Raw genomic sequence first — 20321 nt, 5'->3', positions numbered from 1 at the left:
GCCTGGTGCTATGGGCACTGCCCGCGACATGCAGTGGGCGACTTCGCTGTGGGAGGGAGAAATTCTCCTGTTGGAAATTCACTGAAATATTTCCTATCCTGGTAGGTTATGCAGGGAACACTGTCTGCCTGATTCGGCAGTTAATGAAATAAGAGATATTCCAAATATCAAAATAGATTCTGGTTTTGGGCTCTTGGGAAATCATTACTGACTAGTGACCTCTCTTAACCTGGATAAGGTTCACGCAGGAGATGTCAAAGCATGAAGCATAGCAAATATCCATGAGCATGTACAATTACGGGTTTATTAAAGGGAAACAAGGACCATACGATAAATGGAAAAATCTGTTTTATGGACATGGTGAGCAGGCGTTTTCAGAAAGAGCAAAACCGGTTTCAGTAGGGGTTGTGCCCCTGGAGCTCCAGCCAAGCTGTCCTGCTGGGGACAAAGGTGTGGAACAGCTCTGCTGCCATGTGGTCCTGCCAGCACAGGAAATTTTTACCTGGGCACAGCAGAGGATGAAACAGTGGGTGAGGAATCTGTGAAAAGCCTGTCCGGGGAGAGAAAGGGCTGCATGGCTTGAACAGGCTTATATTGACTGGCTCAAAGCTAACAGAGACTGGGGCTGCTCCACCAAGGTTATCATCCCAGAGCAGCTACCTGGGCTGGAGGGCTGCAGGGGGTTCCCAAACATCATTCCTCTTCCATTTTTGCTGGGCATGATGCTCCATGCCCCATATCCCCTCTGGTCCCACTGGCAAGGTGCTGGCTGCCACTGGCAGCACCACCTGCTTCCACGACCATAAGGAACGGCAAGCGCAGGGAGCCCCGGCCGAGGGACCTGGCACAGCATCGCTCCTGCAAAGGTGTTTCTTTCCCCATCAGCCGCCTGCCTCTGCCACAGCATTCCCCACAATTACAGCTCCATGTAATTAATAATGTTTTCATGAAGGGCATTTCCCCTGCATTGGGAAACAACTGCAATCACATTGACGGTATATCAACCAAAATACAAGTCACTTGGGGAATAAAGTAAAGATGTAATTGAGGATCCGCTATTTATCACTCTTTCCAGAATCATCGAGTGCATGGCACTAATACTTTTGACACACATGCTGTTCTCAAGCACTTGTTTCATTGTCATCAGATAATTTTTTTAAAGGAAATAAAACATCTAACTACTTTCAAAAGTCTCTTTGACTTTCAATCATGAGCATGTTGCTTATTAGTGAGATGAATTTATAGGTAAGGCGCTAATCTTTTATAATCATCCTTTTATAGGCAGATGCCATCAGGTTTGCATAAGTAGTGACATTAACTGTTACAGCTTTAAGTAGAAATCAGAGTGCAGAAATGTAAATAACTACTGGATTTTAATATGTAATTAGTGATGCGAAACCTTAGTTACAATATTTAATTACAAAAAATGGATATGTTTCACCACACTCATTGCAAACCGGAGCACTCCGGTACATCTGACGCGTGCAGAGCTGCTGGCGTTGAGTGCTCACGCAGCATTTTGCAACCTCCTCGCACGGCTCGGGAGCTCTGGTGTGGCTGGGTCTACACAGATTTGTGCAATTGGATAAGAACTAGAGAATCAAATCCTAAATCCTATCTATTTGGGGGGATTAGCCTGTTCAGCTGATTCACTGAGGTAGGATTTTTAGTTATTCAACTAGTCTTTCAGACTGCATCCTGAGGGAAATCAGGCAGCATCTCTCCAGTTCGTACACACCAGCAGCCAGCCCAGGCGGCCGGCCCCACTGGCAGGTAAGCGATGCTGTTCCTGCTCTGGCTGAGCTGCTCAGGAAAACGGCAGCCATGCCCATCACCAGTGAAGAGAGTGGAAAACTTTCACACTTTGATGCCTATAGCCCAATTAATGGAGAGATTAGCAAATTCTTTTTTTTTCCACCTTTAATTAGCAGCCCGCCTCCCCTCCCCTTATCCAGCCAAATGCCGTAATATTTTATGAAATCTCTAGTGTCACTTCAGCAGGGCTGGTGATAGACATAGGGAGGAGGGGATGAAATAAAAGAAGTAGACAAATAAAGGACAAAGGGCAAAATGCTGCTTGATTTGTGTAGAACATCCTCAGGAGAAACTCCCCTCCACTCCAGCAGCAGCAAGAGGTCAGCGCTGCAGGATCAGTCCTCAGATCTGCAAAAGAAGTTTCCCTTCAATCCTTGCCTCATTGCAGCCTTCAGAGAGCTTCGGCAATTAGGGCTCTGTGTGTGCCTTTCTGTTATAACTCCCACCACAGGAACTCTCTGCCCAGGCTGGAGGTAGCACTCGCATCTCTGAGGCAATAGAAAATTTCAGATTTTCCCCTGTGCCGGGTTCGTCTGGTGCCAGACCCAGCTGGCATGAGCCAGGCGGGCTGACTCTTGCTCTGCTCAAACTTCCAGGAGCCAAGTGGGGTCCCAGGGTGTCTCTACCACAGAAAAAGTGGGAGATGTGCCCCGCTGTGCAGGGGGAACAGCCCATACTGCGCCCACTGACTCTTGTGTATGAGCTGCACAGCTTGGGGCTGGTGCAGCCACTGCGCTCTGCAGAGCCGAGCTCACCCCTCGCCCCACTGGGCTGAGCTGGGGGGTCTTACTTGGGACACGGGCTGGTGGGCAAGCGGGGACAGACAAAGGGGGCTATCTGCTTCAGGGACATGGTTCGGGTGCCCTCGCTGCCCCTCACTGCCTGGATGGTGAGCAGGAACCGGCTGGGGCAAGGAGCTGGGGGCTGCAGCCCCACGGGCTCCGCTGCCTCCCCCAGAACGCCGGCAGGCACCCAGCCCTGCCAGTACGGCTTCCCGGTGGGTGGCTGCACCCCTCCAACTGCGCTGACTTGGGGTCGGTGCTGGCCTGGCCAACAAGTCCAGGGTCTGGTTGGAAAAGCATTTCTGCACTCTCCCTCCCAGGCAGCAGTACCAGTACCACCCGTAAGTCATCAGAAGGAGGGAATGGGAGTGCACTGCTGTCGTCTCTGACTATTTACTGCTGAGGACTTTTATTTTTCAACTGGATGCATGAAAAGGGTATTATGAACAAGTTATAGAAAGTGGGGAATGAGAAGTGTAGCAAGTATAAAATAATTCAGAACAACAGGCATCTTTCATATGGCCGGTGCAGCCAAGAGAGGAGCAGTAGCGCAGCTGCGGAGCCATAAATAACGGTGGAAGGGAGGAGAAATTCGGCAGTGACAGCAAGAGGAAAAATACAAGATTTCAGACGCAGCTTGGCAAGACGGGCACCAGCACTATGTCCTACTCACGGATTTTGTTGCATTTGCAACACACTGATCCCCATTCCTGAAACTTCTGAAGTAGTTGCTGGGAGTTGAGCAGTTCTCTGATGCTCATTATTGCTAATAATACCCGATCAAAGGCCCAATATTAGCTGTGCAAATACAGGCAAAACTCTTTTGCATAAGACACATCTTTTAAAAGTTGCAAACCTCCCCAGAACCAGCGGTTGGGAGGCATTCATTGTGTCATGCGCATTAATTCAGTTGGCACATTACAATGTTAAACTAAATGACATTATTACAAAGCTGTGCTAAGAAGTGTTGACAGGTCCATATGGTAATTTTACAATGTATAATGAACACACAGACTCCTTTCTTGCAGAAATTTATAGTTCAAATCTATACCCAGGATATCCAGTTTTATTTCCAGAAACTTAAATTGACTTATTACGATGTAGTGAATGTATAAATTAGTTCCAGTAGTTAAACTGAAGCATTTCCCCACAGACTCAATTAGATTCATTAATCTACCGTGTAGACCTGTAAACGGTCCATTGTTCTTTTCCCCCCCAAAATGTCAAAAACTATTTCTCTAACTATAAAATATTTCCTACAAAAACTGTTTTAAATGGTAAGAATTATTTAATATTAGGAACCCAGATCCACAAATTATTTCAGCGCCCTTGTTCTTCTTCAAAAGAAAAATAGGGTTCAGCCCTCACCAGATAATTTAGTGGGACAGAGGCTGAATTCACTCTTCTATTAAGCTTAAGACCTAATGGTATAAAACGGATCACTTTCCACCCTCATCCTGGAGAATAAATTGGCTGGAAACGGGATCCTTGTGTGTTTTCCTAACCTACAACACATGTTGCTCTAAACGTTTGTGTACAGTCAGATGCTGCCAAGGGTCGTCTGCAGCCGCTGGTCTGGCACAGCATCCGCAGGGACCTGCACCTGAAGGCAGAAGAGGCAGAGACCTTCCCCCCTGCTCTGCATAGGGACCATAACCTCTGTTTACACGTCAGAAAGATGGTCTTAAAATGATCCCTTCCTCAGAACAAAATCCGCTTTATTCACATCCATCGGCATGGCTCCGCCCTGAGCCGTAGTTTCTTCCTTTTTGCTTCCACTGTGTCATGGCAGATGATGCGCTGCTTTGCGGGAGGGACACAACCCCAAAACCCAGACAACTGAGCACGTGTCTTTATTGGTGGGGCCTCATCGAGCCAGTTAAACTCTGCAGTGACAATTACAGGGCACCATCCCCAAAAAGAGGGGTTGGAACAAGCCTATGTTCTGGACTGAGACAGCGGTGATCTCTGCGGGCTGGAGATGGGGCTCTGCTGGGAGCACTGGGAGCATGGGAACCTCCGTGTCCCAGCCTCCCACTGGCTTTGCTCTTTGGCATGAGAGACCATCTGCCACTGCAGAGCAAAGTTAAAACTGGTTTCAAGCTGATCTGCTGAAAGAGCGGCGATGTTGGGGTACTGGTTTTGGAAGGAAGGAAGGAAGGAAGGGAGGAAGGAAGGAAGGGAGGGAGGGAGGGAGGGAGGGAGGAAGGAAGGAAGGAAGGAAGGAAGGGAGGAAGGAAAGAAGGAAGGAAAGAAGGAAAGAAGGAAGGAAGAGGGAAGGAGATCAGTAGGTTTTTGCGCCTTCAGATTTTTTGGTTTAGCAATTCCACTCCATGTTCTCATTGTCAGAAACACGGCGCAGGTGCCTCATTGCACACGGCAGTTTTCCTCAGTGAGAGTCCCTTGACATTCCCCTTGACAGAAGGTGCTACAGGGTAGAGCAGGGCTGGAGATCCACCTGCAGAAGGCACAGCACCGGCTGCTGCTGCTGAACAGGAACAGCCCACATATGTGGTCACTTTTTGCCAAAGTCACTGAAACACAAACGTCTAGACTATGATTGTTTTTGTATTTCACTGAGAATTTCCAAAGATAAAAAAGTTGTTTCAAAATATCACTTCCAGCAGAAAATCAACCCTCTCATCTCATAGGATGAAGATCAACTGTTTGGAAAAATGCCGTATTTTGAAGGTAAAACTTTCAAAACTTGACTCCACACAAGAAAACTGGACAATTCAACTTTAGGAAAAATGAAATTTTGGCATCACAAAATTTTTATGCAGCAGTTCCAACAAACTACAGTCCCTGCAGTCAGGGCAGAGCAGAGCTGTGCCTGCCGAGTGACTTTCCCGGTGGTGATTATGGCCGTGCCTCTGCCACAGAGGGGTTGGATGGCGCTGGCATAGAGAGTGGTCTGCTTCGGCTTCTTTGGCACCAGACCAGAGGGAACCACATGCAGAAATAGGAGGGAGGGGAATGTGCACCCTGGGATGCTGGGACGTAGTCAGGCAATGCTGCACCTTCTGCCAGGACTGCCATCAAATGTGATAACAAAAGTAAAGTATTTTCACAACTACTGGTCGCTCACACAGCTGGAAATACTTCTTGTGGAGCTGGAGCATGACCTGATTTGGGGAAAACTCATGCATTAGACACTGATTTCCCAGAGGAGCCCATGAAGAGTAGTTTGGGAACTTGCAGAACAATGTCCTCAGTTGTCCTGAGGCCTTTGGTCCTACGCTGCCCTCTGCATTCAGCTTTAGTGCTAAAAAAATGAAAATGTTCCAGGAACTTCTCTGGGGAAAAAGGAAAATTTAAATCCAATGCCCAAGCTAGAAACAAGTGTGAGATCTCTAAGAGAGCACCAAGGTTTCCTGTTAAATTGAGGAATATTCTGAAAAAAGACACGAAGAAGAAATTCCTGGCACCTGATGTCAATCCTGCTTTGGATCCCGGGATGCTTCTCATCTTCAGCCACACAAGTGAGAGCTGTGCTGGCTCCATTTCTGCTCCACCTTTCACTGGCTGGGATCCCGAAGGACACTCGCCCCACACCCACACTGTCCCTCTGGCATGGGGTCACAGAAATTGCCATGGGATTCCCGACTTCAGCAGAGAAATGAGTCATCCCTCATGGACTGAAACCACACAAAAGCAAAATCTGGCTGTGGTGGAGAAGAGTAAATTGCATTTCCTTCCCTCTCATGAATTAGCAATGAAATTGCCTGGTCTTGATTCTCAAGCCTTTACTGCTGGCAATGTACAAAACAGAAGGACCACTGCATGATTCTTCAGGTGTGAGGTCAAGTTTGCAGCATTCATGGTCATAAAACTTTGGCTCTGACTTTTACTCTGAGCAAATTTTATATGAGAGTCACTGAGAGAGAATAAATATGAAACACTAAGATGTCATTTAGCATCCCTGCCAGCATGACCCTGATCCCGCATCCCTGCAACACGCACAAGTGTGCCATGATTTCAGTGCCGATCTTGCCTCCAGATAGATTGCAAGTTTGAGGGTTGACTTGTGCTCTGCTTCTAAAAACCTGTAGCAGACACTGTGCTTTCACTGTCTTTTTAATACCTTAATAGTTCCCCCTCCAGTCCACTTGGCTATATCAGCAAAGAGAATAGCCTGCTGCAAGCTGCCTGAGACCATTTAATAGCAAATATATTCCCAGTGCATCCTAAAACTGAGGTGCAGGAGGGAAGGGAGTCAGGCTGGTATTAGCATTTTCCTCCCGGGAGAGGTTTCCACCCCATCTTGTTGCATCCTCCAGCTCAGGAGATCCTCTCCCACTCCCTCTCTCCCACATCAGTGTTTTTCCCCGGAGCAATGGCATTTTAAAAACATCTTTGTTCTGCTCAGAGGGCGACTCTGCCCTGCCCATCGCTAAAGTAAATGACCTTGGGAGCCTCGTGGAAATCGTGTGCAGGGTGTAAATCCCAGCTGGGACCTGGAGCCCTGCCACCAGGTAGCCAACAGTCAGCACACGAAAACTGCGTCGTTCAGCTACCCATGCCACTGCCATGGATGCTATCGCTGCTGACACTTGCATTTTCGCCTTGTCACCAGCCAGAAAGCAACCTGCTGACTGCAGCAAGGGTTTTGTCATTGCCTGTTTGCAAAGAGCACACCTGTTCTTCATTTCAGAGTATCTCCCCTCCCCTCATCTGACTTTAAAAGTGTACGGTGTAAGCCAAAAAGCAGCCATACATTCACAAGGGAGTCACTAGCGGCTCTCTCTGCTTCAGCTGGCTCCACAAAGTAAGGGGTTTGCCACTTCGTGTGGCGAAATGGCAAACAGACTTAATTGCAGATGCGAGGTGCCAGAGGGCAGGCAGCAGCCCTGCATTAGTGATGGGGAGGGCTGGATTTGACACTGAGGAAATGGGAAAATCCGCATGTGGAGCTTTTGGAAACAGGCAGGCTGTTCACTGGGGCTTGGCTGTGGCCGGGGCACACTGGGAGAAGATGGGGGACTGTGGGGCCAGCCCTGGGGACTGCTGGCGGGGGACACCAGCAGCTGGCAGGGGTGGTGAGGCACAAACGTCGCCTGCAAATTAAACCCTGTGAGTCAGTATTTCCAGCATTGGCATCGTCAACAGTGTGAGGCAGAAAATACCCGCTTTGTCCGGCACAGGAGTCATCTGGGTCTTGCACAAGGACAGTACCTCTTGCAGTGAGCAGTGATCTGAGAGAGGAGCGGTCTGCAGGGACGTGCTGGGTGGCCCCACACAAGCCCCAGCCCCTGCCCTGCCTCCAGCAGCCCTGGCAGGGTTCCTGGGGGCACTGGCACAAGCTGCAGGGGTCTTGCAGGAACCTGTTTCCAAATTGTCCCATTTGCTGGGATGAAACTAGACTGTTAATTAATTTGTGTTTTGTTATTGCTGGGTTCGTGCATCCTGGTCAGCCACAGCTGAGTTTCACCAATACATCCAGGTGGGACCCAGGACCCTGCCCAGCCACGGTTCTTAGCGCTGCTCTGGTGATGCTTTAGTGTTGGCCCCCAAAGGAACCACCCATACTCAGCACCGCTGGGTGCACGCCAAGGCTCCTGCTCGCCCTGCCTCTCCCGACACAGACCCACTGCGAGCACATGGTCAGGGCAGGCCCAGCCCCAAGCCCTTGGCCAGCCCTTGGTGCGGCTGGTCACTGCGGGCGCCATGGGGAATTGTGTTGGACGGGGCGCACAACACATCAGCATTTGTTCCTCTTGAACTAAAATTATTTCTGCAATGGAAAGAACTTGAGCGCAGCCGCAGCAGCTCTGAGTCACTGCCTGGTATTTCTGCCGACTGGTGCCGAAAGAAAGTGAACATTCATGAAGCGGAGCCTCACTGCTTGGGGAGTCCACTTCAACACCACAATAGAAAGATTGCGGAGGAAGAATTGAAAGTAAATAATCTGGAAAATATTTAAAATAAATGTGAGTGGGGTGTGTGTGGGTGGGGGTGGGGGTTTGCTTGTTTGTTTTTTCCCCTGGGACAACCCAGAGTGGAGCAAGAGCAGCTGCTGGAAGGGCCCATGGCTACCCGGAGAGCTGTGCATCTCTGAGGTGGAGGAATCCTGGGCAGAGGCAGCCTGGGAGGGCGGGGGGCAAAGGGGCAAGGCACCAACCGGTTAGCTGCCGATGCTTGGAAAAAAAATGTTATTTTATAAATATGTAAATATATATTAAAAATATATAAATATACAAATACACAAATATGCATGTGTATGTGTGTATTTGAGGGACTGTAAGTGTTGTGCAGATGCACCCTCCGTAATGGTGGTATTTTACTGTGTTTAGCCTCCATGAGAGCACATGTCTGGGCAGCAGCCCTGTGACCATCCCCACGTCTGTTCTTGGGGTGACTGGTACGGTTTTGCCATTCTGCTGTGGCCCCGGGCACCAAAGCAACTGGGAGGAGAGCCAGGGCTGCAGCGGCGTGGTGCTGCTCACTGAGGTGCAGAATGGAGGGTGCAGAAGGGCAGCAGCAGCCCATGCATTGTAATTACTGAACAGAACCTCGTCCTGAGTATGAACTACCGCTGTCAGAGCCTGACCCACCTCACTGATGCGTATCTCTGAGAGCTGACTGCAGGGTGAGGTGCACGTGGCTGTTTCCCAGGTTGCACTGAAGCCTTTGGGGAGTTCCAAATCTTCCCATACTGTTGCACTCCTTGCTGTCCCTCTCTACCTTTTGGCTAGCCAGGCAGGTATTGCTGGGTGTCAATCGGCTGTGCTGGGTGCCATGGCTGCTTTTTAGTTAAAGGGGCTGTGGGGTGATGCCAGGTCCCGCAGGAATGGTGGTGCCAGTGATGCTGCAGCTGCACCTCTGTGAATAGGCATCCCTGCAGCTCTGCCTGTTTGCGACACACACGTTGCCCTCAGAGCCAGACCTGGGGTGCAGGAGCAGGACCCAGAGGGCATCTGCCTCTGCTTTTGGCCCTGCCCAAGGGTGTGTGTCCTCAAGCTTGCCCGCTGTGCGGGGGCTCCCAGGGCACAAGTGGGATGTAGGGTAGAGCTGTGGGGCACCTCACTCCCAGGGGAACCATGGGTGTCTAGATGTTTATCAACAAGAAGTGCCCACGGCTGTGAGTTTGCCCACCAGAAATGCTTACAGCCTTGTCCTGAGATCACTGCACCAGGACACATCTTCCAGTTTAACCTGGACACTCAGAGCCAAGGTACACCTTTAGTGGTCTTCCACCTGCCTGCTTGCAGGAGACTGTGGTGACACACTCCAGACTCACCCCTTTTCCCCCAAAAAAGTGTCCCAGTGAGTGGCATCCATTCCCAGTGGCTGGTGTGGTGAAGTCTGGAGACCCTTCAGGCACACCCCTGAGAACTGCAGCTGCTCGGATGCTTTGTAAAAATAGGCTGAGCTGGCTGGGTCCTGACGTCAAAGACAGGGCTTTATCAATGTCACCTTTATGTTAGCAAACAGATTAAACGCTTCTAATATCTCCCATAATGGCATTCTGTATGGTCGAGATCACATTTGCGATAGTATATTTGATACAGTTGTAAACCTTGAAAGAATAAGGGCTGCCTAAGAGAATAGCTTTTTCTAGCTTAAACACATTACAGTTGCGAGTGTAAATCACTTGTCAGTTGATGGCAAATGTAACAGTGTTATAATCGAAGGAAAAAAGAAATAAAGTGCAGATAATCTTTTTCGCCATTTTCCTGGCAGCGTCAGCGGTGGGAGACTGACAGCCCTTCACTTGAGTGGCAGGTGTCCTTTGAAGCGCCTGTGAATCACTATCTGTGCAGACTGTTGAAATGCATATTTCCATCCTTATCGTAAAGGAATGGATGGGCAAGATAGGTGCTGTTAACATTGCAAATAGCTCCAGAATTATTCATTGTCAGCTCCGGGCAAAGAATAGGGGGAAAGTTTTATTATTCACCGCGCACAATAGCCGGATGCTTAATGATTCCCTGCTACCTTGGCAGGATTGTCTGCCGACTTCAGGCGCTCGCGGTGGGTGACACAGGTCTGGCCAAGTGTTAGAGCAAGATCATACGTCCCGGGCCCATTTTAATTTCTAATACATTAATCTTTCCCTCGCAGATGCACAATGAATATTCCGCAGCCCCTTGTTTGTCAGGAGCTGTCTGCCTTTCATCTATTCAGGTGGTTTCATTGACTCTGAAAGCGTGCTTAAAAGGCCTGATCAGTCAATGACAACTGTGGCACAATAGCAGGGAGCCCCGCTCCCCCCGCGGCCCCCCGGCATCTGACAGACACGGCTGACACCCGCTCCCCGGGGATGCCCGCCGGTGGGCGCCTTCCCCAGAGACATCCCGGGCGTTATCGTGGGAAGGACCGCGGCAGGCGGGTGTATCACGGCTCCCCAGCAGCTGAACCCGACCCCGCACTGCCGAGCTCGCACCGCAGGTCCCGCGCTGAATTAAAATGGATTAAGTTGGCTTAGTGCTGTTTTACAAGCAAGCTGCACGCACCGCACCATTCATTTTTAATTTTAATCCTTTGTCTCGGCCTGCTAATTACAATTGTTTTAAGTTCATTATCCCGATGCGCACATTGTAACTGGCTGGATCCATGCGCTTGTAAGCTGTGTCCTCACTTTTGCAGGTAGTGACCCTTGAATTGTTAAATGAGCCCGTGCCAGCGCCAAACAGCACACTCGGTGATCTACGATTCACTCCGCAGCTCGCAATTCTTTCATCTCTAATTAATTAAGTAGCAACCCCTCAACAGCAATGGGGACGAGGACCGCAAAAGCCTGTGGGGCTGGGGCAGGGGTGGGATGGCTGGGACCCCCGGGAGCAGCTATGGGTTGCACTCATCCCAATGTCACAGCACTCCCTTGTGCTTACATCCCTGTGTCTGCCCTGACGCTAAGCTCAGCTCTGGGCATCGCTGTGGACACAGGACCGGCATGTGCTGCCACATCCCCTGCCAGGGCACTGCTCCCCCTGGTCCCTCCCGCCCTGGAGGAGAGCTGGAGACCCCCCAAACTAGGCAGACTCACAGGGAACATACAGGACACCTCAGTCATTTGTTCAATTGGGGATGCTCTCCTCGGCTCTCTCGGGGATCCCCATATTTTTGCAGGACCCTGTACATCAAAAAGTGACCCAAATACCTCTGGTTTTTAGGATATAATCTCTGATCCCAGTGATCCCACACGTGGCAGGAGGGATTAGCCATGGCCACACTGGGTGGGAGATAACCGGAGCTGGAATCTGCTGGAGTGGGGCAAGTGGCTTCCAGAGACTGGATCCCAAAGCCCATCCCTGCCCTCGGGCGTTCAGGCATGCAGATGTGCAGGCATGCAGATGTGCAGGTGTGCAAGTGTGCGGGCATGCAGGTGTGGAGCTTTGCTGCCTGCAGGCAGTGGGGCTGTGCAGTGGTGCAGGTCGGTGCTCCTGTGGCACTGCTGGCATGGCTGCAGCCAGGCACTGCGGGGACCATAGGAAGAAAGTTGATGCCACTAGTCCACCCGCAGCCACAAAGACCTGGGGGCTGGGACCACCTGAGAGTGCACTTTGCCTCTCAGTAATCAGAGTAGCCACAAGCACAGAGCATGTCAGGGAGCCAGAGAAGGGAATGCCACGTGCTGGGTGGTGCAGACGCAACTGTAATGTCACCAAACGATGCTCCAAAAGTGCTCAGCGCTGCCTCATCCCTCATGGGCACCTGGGCTGCCCAAAGCGGGGTCACACACCACATGGCCTGTCACCCAGATGGCTCCGGGATAGGGGACCTGCAAGTTGTGCCTCCCAAAAATTAACCCACTAGTGCTGGGACTCCCCATTGATTCAACTCTCTCCTTAATGAGGAACAACGAGCCTTCAGCTCGAAATGTAATTCTACATTTCAGCCAGAAATGTAATTCTATTTGGGCCAAAGACAACACTCGGGGGTAACAAAGGTTAAATCTGGGTTCAGTTCTTCCTGCTGAGGGCTGGTGCTGGATTTTTGCTACACTGCTGATGGCTGAGAGACCTGAGCATGGAGAGGGACCCAAGCCCCGGTGTGCAGAACTGTGGTCCTCAGAGCACGGCCACGCAGGGGCGAAAGCATCCCCAGCTCTCCTGTAAGTCCCAGCTATCCTGTCATGTACAGAAAGCTTCAAAGCTGCAGTACTGATGAAGCATAAGCAGGTTTGCACGTGGGTTCACTCCACTTTTGGAGACATTTCTCCACCTGGATGCCATGGGGCTCAGATGCAGACTGAGGTGGGATGCTTAGAGCCCCCACAGAGCTGTATCCTGCAGCTGCTATGAGCTGGCCCCAGGGCTGTGCTCCCATGCTGGGATGGGATGGCAAGAAGGGGTGTGCGTTCTTCTTCCCAGGTGCTTTTGTTTTATTTAATCCAATTTTAAAAATAGGATTTAAATGTGGTTTTCTCTCTCCTGTAAGCACAGCATAAAGCAGGGCTGCTGGGACCTGTGCAACCCTGGGGATGCTGCCCCTCTGCCCTGGCTGAACCACCCCCTTTGCTCTGAGAGCTGGGGGACCCCCATCCCCATTCAACTGAACCCAAATCACCCGGAGTGCCTCGTGCAAGGCTGCATTTTAATAACTCTGCACTAGCGTTTTCACTTGCAGTGTTGCGCTGTGATTAACCAGACACAGGCACACAGGGTTTGAAAAACCCCCTCTGTTGAACATTGCACCGAGGCTGGCCTGTGCTCTCAATAAAAGCTCATTAAGAAAAGATTATGAACATATAACAATACATTTTAAGTGCGCTGCAATGATCCATAAAATTGGTGTGGCTAATTAGCAGATCAAATCTCTATGAGAACTGGATCACTTTAATATCCTTGGGTAGTTTAATTCTGTAGGTATTTTACTATCCACACATGTTTAGTAAAATTAAATAACAGTATAAATGTTCAGTGGGATTAAAACAACAGTAAAATGAAACCAAACAAAATGAATTTATTTTGTTAATAGAATAACAGAGAATCCCAATGTTGATATAACATTACACAAAATCTAGAGCAAACATAGTCTGAATCCCAGTCTCATTTCACATGTAATTAACCTTTCTCAATCAAGCTAAGCATCCCTTATACCTCCTCCACAACGGCTGTGCACCCACGTCTCTTCCTTCACAGGGATGAGAAGCAGGCATCAGTTTGCACGACTGCTTCTTCCCCGCAGCGCAACTGGGCCGATGCTGGTGCTGGTGAGCACCGGTCCCAGTCCAGTGCCAGGGCAGGAGTGTGGCCAGTCCCTGTCCAGGGGTTCAGCCCCAAGTGGCTGCGGAATGGGGTGTTGGGTGTCCCCCACTCTCCCCTCTGCTGCACAGGGCATGCTGGAGACTCCCTGAAACCTAGAAAGCCTCCAGCAGAGAGGCCAGCCAGGAAAATGGTGGGAATGGTCAGGACACCTGGGAAGTTCTTGAAGAGTTGAGGTCCACCAGTAGATACACTTCTCTTTGGGGAATATAATTTTTTCCCTTTTTTTATGGTCCTTCAAATGAGTACCTGGACAAGAATACTCCTGCAGGTGAATTTGAACCTGCACTCTGTGTAATTCATGATTAAAAACATCTGTCTGGAGTGAAACATCAAAAAAATCAAGGATGACTTTTTTCTTTTTCATTTCACATTGTTTGATTAAACAATAAAACTCTGAAAAAATATTTTAGAATTGATCAAAAAACTGAAAACACCTTGGCTTTCCTTCCATACAAAATTTAAATGCTAAAAAAGATTTCCTTTCACTTTTTTTTCAAGGGTTTCCACCTCTCAACTTATCAATTAAATTGCACTTTAGTAACTCTAAGAAGATAATGAATCTTGGAACAATCATTATTTTAATATCAATAGCTATTGTTTCTAAATAGCAATTCCCTATTTAGAGCCCAATTACAATTTCAGTGAATAAAGAAAATGAAACCAGGGATAAGTGTGTATGACCTACACTTACAGAAGAAGAACTGGGGTATGGAGGAGGTAAGGAGTTGCTCAGTAAGTCTGGACCAAGGGACCGGAGCGGCAGCAAAGTCCATCCCTCCCTCCTGTGCCTTGGCCCAAGCCTTTGGCGTTTGGCCTGGGGTACCAGCACGGGGGGCAGATGCTGAGGAGGGTTGGTGCCATGTTATCCGAGGGGCATGAGGGGCATGAGAAATACCCAAGGCATGGGGTGAAAGCTTCCTCATAAGGAGACCCCATCACACACCATGCTGGGCTGACAATCACTCCAGAGCCATGCTGCCCTTTTTGCGTCAATAGCACCTTCATGGAAAAAGATGCCCCGGGCATCCATCCCACTGGCATCGGAACCACTCAGGTCCTGTGTTGTGCTTGTGTGTTTTGCAAAACACTGCCCATGTTTTGTTTGCATAGCCAACTGTTTTTGTACTCCTAACATGAAAAGTCATGCCTAATAAACAGTTCTATTTATGTAAATATTTTTTATTCCTGTCTCCTCCCCATCAGCAGCCCTCTGCTTGTTCTGTTGTTTGTCAAGAAACACCATGTGAAAGTTAATAACAACATCATCATGGTCCCGAGGGAAGTGGAGGAGGAAGTGGCTAAGCTACTATCCATCATATTTGAGAAGTCATGGCAGTCTGGTGAAGTTCCCACATCAGAAAAGGGGGACTTTAACCCCCATTTTTTAAACAGGGAAAAATAGGAAGACCCGGGGAACTACAAGCAGGTCAGAACCCTGTGCCCGGCAAGATCATGGAGCAGACCCTCCTGGAATCTATGTGAAGGCACATGGAAAATAAGGAGGTGACTGGTGACAGCCAGCACGGCTTCACTAAAGGAAATTGTGCCTGACAAATCTGGTGGCCTTCTATGATGGGGTTACAGCATTGGTGCATGAGGGAAGATCAACTGACATCATCTACCTGGACTTGTGCAAAGCATTTGACACTGTCCTGCATGGCATCCTTGTCTCTAAGCTGGAGAGACACGGACCTGATGGATGGACCACTAAATGGATAAGCAATTGGCTGGATGGTCACACTCAAAGAGTTGTGGTCAGCAGCTCGATGTCCAGGTGGAGACCACTGATGAGTGGCATTCCTCAGGGGTCAGTGCTGGGACCAGCACTATTTAACATCTTTGTCGACAACAGGGATGCTGGGATTGAGTGCATGTTCAGCAAGTTCACTGATGACCCCAAGCTGTGCGGTGCCGTCAGTGTGCTGGAGGGAAGGGATGTCATCCAGTGGGACCCTGACATGCTTGAGAGGTGGGCCTGTGCAAACCTCATGGAGTTCAACAAGGTCCTGCACTTGAGTCAGCGCAATGCCAAGCACAAATACAAGCTGGGCAGAGAACAGATTGAGAGCAGCCCTGAGGAGAAGGACTCAGGGTTGTGGCTGGTTGATGGAAAGCTCGACATGACCCAGCAATGCATGCTCACAGCCCAGAAAGCCAACCAAATCCTGGGCTGCACCACCAGCAGCATGACCAGCAGGTCAAGGGAGGCAATTTTGCCTGTCTGCTCTGCTCTGCTGAGACCCCCCGCAGCGCTGCCTCCAGCTCTGGGACCCGGCATAAGGGGGGCATGGAGCTGTGGGAGCGAGCCCAGCGGGGGCCACGGAGATGGGCAGGGGCTGGAGCCCCTCTCCTGGGAAGCCGGGCTGGGAGAGCTGGGGCTGTTCAGCCTGGAGAAGAGCAGGCTCCGGGGGGGCCTTAGAGCAGCTCCCAGCGCCTGAAGGGGCCGGCAGGAAAGCTGGGGGGGGGCTTCTTACAGGGGCACGTGTGACAGGGCACGGGGGTGGCTTTGAGCGCAGAGAGGGCAGATGCAGGTCAGAGATCAGGAAGAACCTCTCCCCGTGAGGGCGGCGAGGCGGTGGGCCAGGCTGCCCAGAGCAGCTGTGGGTGCCCCATCCCTGGCAGTGCTCCAGGCCAGGCTGGATGGGGCTGGGAGCAGCCTGGGCTGGGGGGGTCCCTGCCCGGGGCAGGGCTGGGAACTGGGTGGGCTTTAGGGTCCCTTCCAGCCCAAACCGTCCTGTGATTTTATGATTTAGAGCAATAATTACATTTTTATTCAGTAGCTATGAGAAAACACTGAGTTGAATAATGAGATAAAAATGAGTGTCTCAGTCCTAACAGGACATTAATCAACATATTAACTGTGTAGGCAAACTGATTTGAGGCTGTTACGGCTTAATTTGTCTAAAAATCATTATTTTTTATGTATTGCATAATATACTTTAAAGTATGTGTTGGAGTGATTATATGTAAGCATTACAGTTGCACAGAGTAGACGGTACGCTTTGTTCTTCCATGAATTATAACTTTTTTATTGTACCCAGTGCCAAGTCCACACTGCTGATACCCTGGCAATTGGAAATCAGGCTGGAATAAGGCTGAAATCTTCTACTTCACATTGTATCCTCTACAGAATATTTTTTTCTTAAGAGTTCCCATTTCTGAAGCCTTTGAATTAGCATATTTTATTTTTCCGGGCAGCATCCCATGGACTATGAAGTCTTTCACCCTTCTTGGCTTTCCCTGTTAATTTTTTTGGCTGCTGGTTGGGATGACTGATGTGGTGGTACAATATCAGAACCGGTAAGCCCTCGGCAATTCGGTACTTAGCAATGCTAATGTCAGATGCCAGACAAACTGGATGTTGGACAAAGAGCAGCGCGATTTCAGCATTCTGTGGAGTGCAGAGCTGGCTGTACGTCCACATTTTGGGAGACAATGATCCAGTAGATGCTGAAAGGCTGGTGGGACACAGGACAGGCAAAGCAGGGCCCTAATGGGTAGTTTGGTGGGATTCTTTTAAAAGAAATAAAAACTGTGTTAAATGTGTTCTCTTTGAACGGCTGTTCTCTCTACTGAGTGTCCAGAGTCATATTTAAAGTGCTGCAAGACATATCTGATGTGCTCAGCCATGAGGATTTTTTCCCCATGTGTTTTGTTTTCCCATTCCTGGTGGATGTTTGTGTCCATCCAACCTGGCAATCCACACTCAAGAGTTGTGAGTCCTAAAACTGGGCCAAAATTGTGCCACCTCAAGGTGACATTTTCCCTGGCGCTTCTTCAACTCTTGGTGCTTAATTTAACATTTAGGTATCTGTTGGGAATTTTTTCCAGGAGGGCTGGAATTACTGCCAGAAGCACACAGGCACATATTAGGGGGTTAGAGGCCCTGTGACCCTGAGCAAACTTCCACAGTCAGTGGCCATATCTCCCCATGGTCCTGTACGATGGCCAGGACTCACTGGGTGGGAGCATCACCAAGCCAGGCTGAGCTGGGGGCAGGGGATTGAAACTATTCCTAAGCTGAGGTCCAATTTGAGATGTGCTTTGAAATGGGATGTGGTGCATTTTACAGTCCAGATTCTGAAATGTAAGAAATTGGAGCTGGGATTCCTCTGTGATGGTCAGGCAAGGAAAATGCACACCCTGGCACCAAACACCGCCTTTTATTTTTGGCTGAACAAAACGTTTCACGTTGATCTAAATAGCATTTAGGGACAGAGAGAGAACTGGCTTCACCTCTGTTTTGCCAAACCCTCCTCATGTCACAATTTCTGTTTCTACTGGACCAAAAGCAGTTTCCCTGGTGCTGCCAGCAAAACCCAGTGAGATGCAGCCCCTTCGCAGCCAGGGACCCCCAGCGCGAGATGCCAGCACAGAGCTCAGAGAGTGGTGTGCAGCTTCAGGGCCATGGACCGGTAGCAGGGTCTGAGATTGCTAGGTTTAAAGCTTGTCCCTAGCCCATTTTCTCCTTTCCCTTTCCCTTTCCTCCTTTTCCTTTTCCCTTTCTTCCTTTCCCTTGTCCTTGTCCTTTTCCTTTTCCTCCTTTCCCTTTCCCTTTCCTCCTTTTCCTTTTCCTTTTCTTCCTTGTCCTTGTCCTTTTCCTCCTTTTCCTCCTTCTCCATATACTTTTCCTTTTCCTTCCTTGTCCATTTTCCCTTTTCCCTTTTCCCTTTTCCCTTTTCCCTTTTCCCTTTTCCCTTTCTCTTTTCCAAAATACCAAAAATCCAAGTCTGAAAAATAGAAGCCTACCTGAAAAGGTGCAATCATCACAAAAGTTATACGATATGTAAAAGCAATGTGGGATTTGCTGTCAGCAAGACAGAAGGCAGAACCGGTGGGGACTGGAATCCCCTGGCTGGCTACGTGTGACTGCGAGCCCCTGGGCACAGCCCCTTCACCTGGGTAAGTGCAGGGACACACTGAAAGCAAAGCCAGGCTGCTTCTTTGCACCTAATGATTTCCTATTTCTGCTATTTCTACCTTACACCAGCAACTGGCCTTTGCTCATGGTGTCTTTTAGGTATTTGCAGGTTGCTACCATAGCTGACTCCTTCTTACTTCTACAGCTTACTTTTCAAACAGACAGAAATGTGTCTTCACTAACCTTGCATTTCAGAGAAAGCACATAAAAAGGCAAGGGGCGACAAGAACTTCTCCGAACGCTGGAAGCATCAGGCTGAACTTGCATTCAGCGCTGGCAGCTGGCGGTAACCCGGGTTGCGGGCATGCGGTGTGGTTCAGCGTGCATTGGCAGGATGTGCAGTGGCTGTTCTGTTTATTTTTCTAACAAAAAATGAATACCAACGAGATGTAAATTCTGTTTCCTCAACAAGATCTGCACACAGAAAGGCTATTAGATAATGTACCTCCCTGCAAAGTGTGGACGTGCTTCAGGCTGTGAATTTGCAGCCAGGACAGTCACATCCCCTCTCTGACATGCTTTACCTGCAGCTCAGTGCAGCAGGCAGCTGGTGCACTGCCAGTGACGGCACGCACCAAACGGGCTTTGGCCACCACACGCACATGGTGGTCCCGGCTTTCCGGTGCCGAGATGGGCAGTGCCCCTCAGCCAAAGGAGCGCGGGTGGGTGCTGCAGCGTGGGAAGCCATGCTCATGGGGTGGCTTTGCTGTGGCCTGGGGGCTTTGCTGTGGTGTGGGCCTCTTGTATGGGCTCTGGGGAGGGTGAAAGGGGTGCTCTGCTCCAGCACCAGCGTGATGTGCATTTGCCTCTGCTGAGAAGCAGTTCCCAGGGAGAAACGACCCTGGTGCTGGGGGACCACATCAAGGGCCAGCCCAAGCAGGCAGCTATTGCAGAGGGTGTGCAATGGCCGGTTTCTGGTTTAAAACAAAAATCTTCTCTGCTGTGAGGGCTTTATGATTTACTTCTTTGAAGAATGTCAGATTTGCAGCAGTCATCTACATTTGGTGGTGCTGGCTCTTTTGCCAGTGCTATTGAATTACACGGACAGCCACTCAACAGAACTCTGCTGCACGGCAATAAGTAACAAGCAACACCTCAGCCTTATTCTGACACCAGTCTGCTGCAGACATTACCAGCCCAGCAACCTTCAGGGCAGCTCTGGTATGGAGATGCCATGGAGTGCCGTTAGCAGTGGGTTTGTTAGAAGTGAAATCAGGTCACCATAAATAAAATCTGCTGGTGCAGTTCCTGGCAGATGTGAGTGTTTCAATGTGTGGTGTGAACTGGCACCTGGTTTCGTAAAGTCTCTGTACAGGAGGAAAGCCCAGCCCCTCTCTGGCCAGACAGGAAGCAGGGAAGGGGACTTCAGGCTGTGGTTGAGAAGTGTTTGTTCCTGAAGGCAGAAAGAAAGAAGGAAAGGATGAAAGAAAAGAAAAGAAAGGAAAAGAAAAGAAAAGAAAAGGAAAGGAAAGGAAAGGAAAGGAAAGGAAAGGAAAGGAAAGGAAAGAAAAGAAAAGAAAAGAAAAGAAAAGAAAAGAAAAGAAAAGAAAAGAAAAGAAAAGAAAAGAAAAGAAAAGAAAAGAAAAGAAA

The sequence above is a fragment of the Falco cherrug genome, chromosome 8 (assembly GCF_023634085.1).
Source record: "Falco cherrug isolate bFalChe1 chromosome 8, bFalChe1.pri, whole genome shotgun sequence".
In the NCBI taxonomy this organism is placed as follows: Eukaryota; Metazoa; Chordata; class Aves; order Falconiformes; family Falconidae; genus Falco; species Falco cherrug.
Note: the sequence above shows the minus strand (reverse complement) of the source record.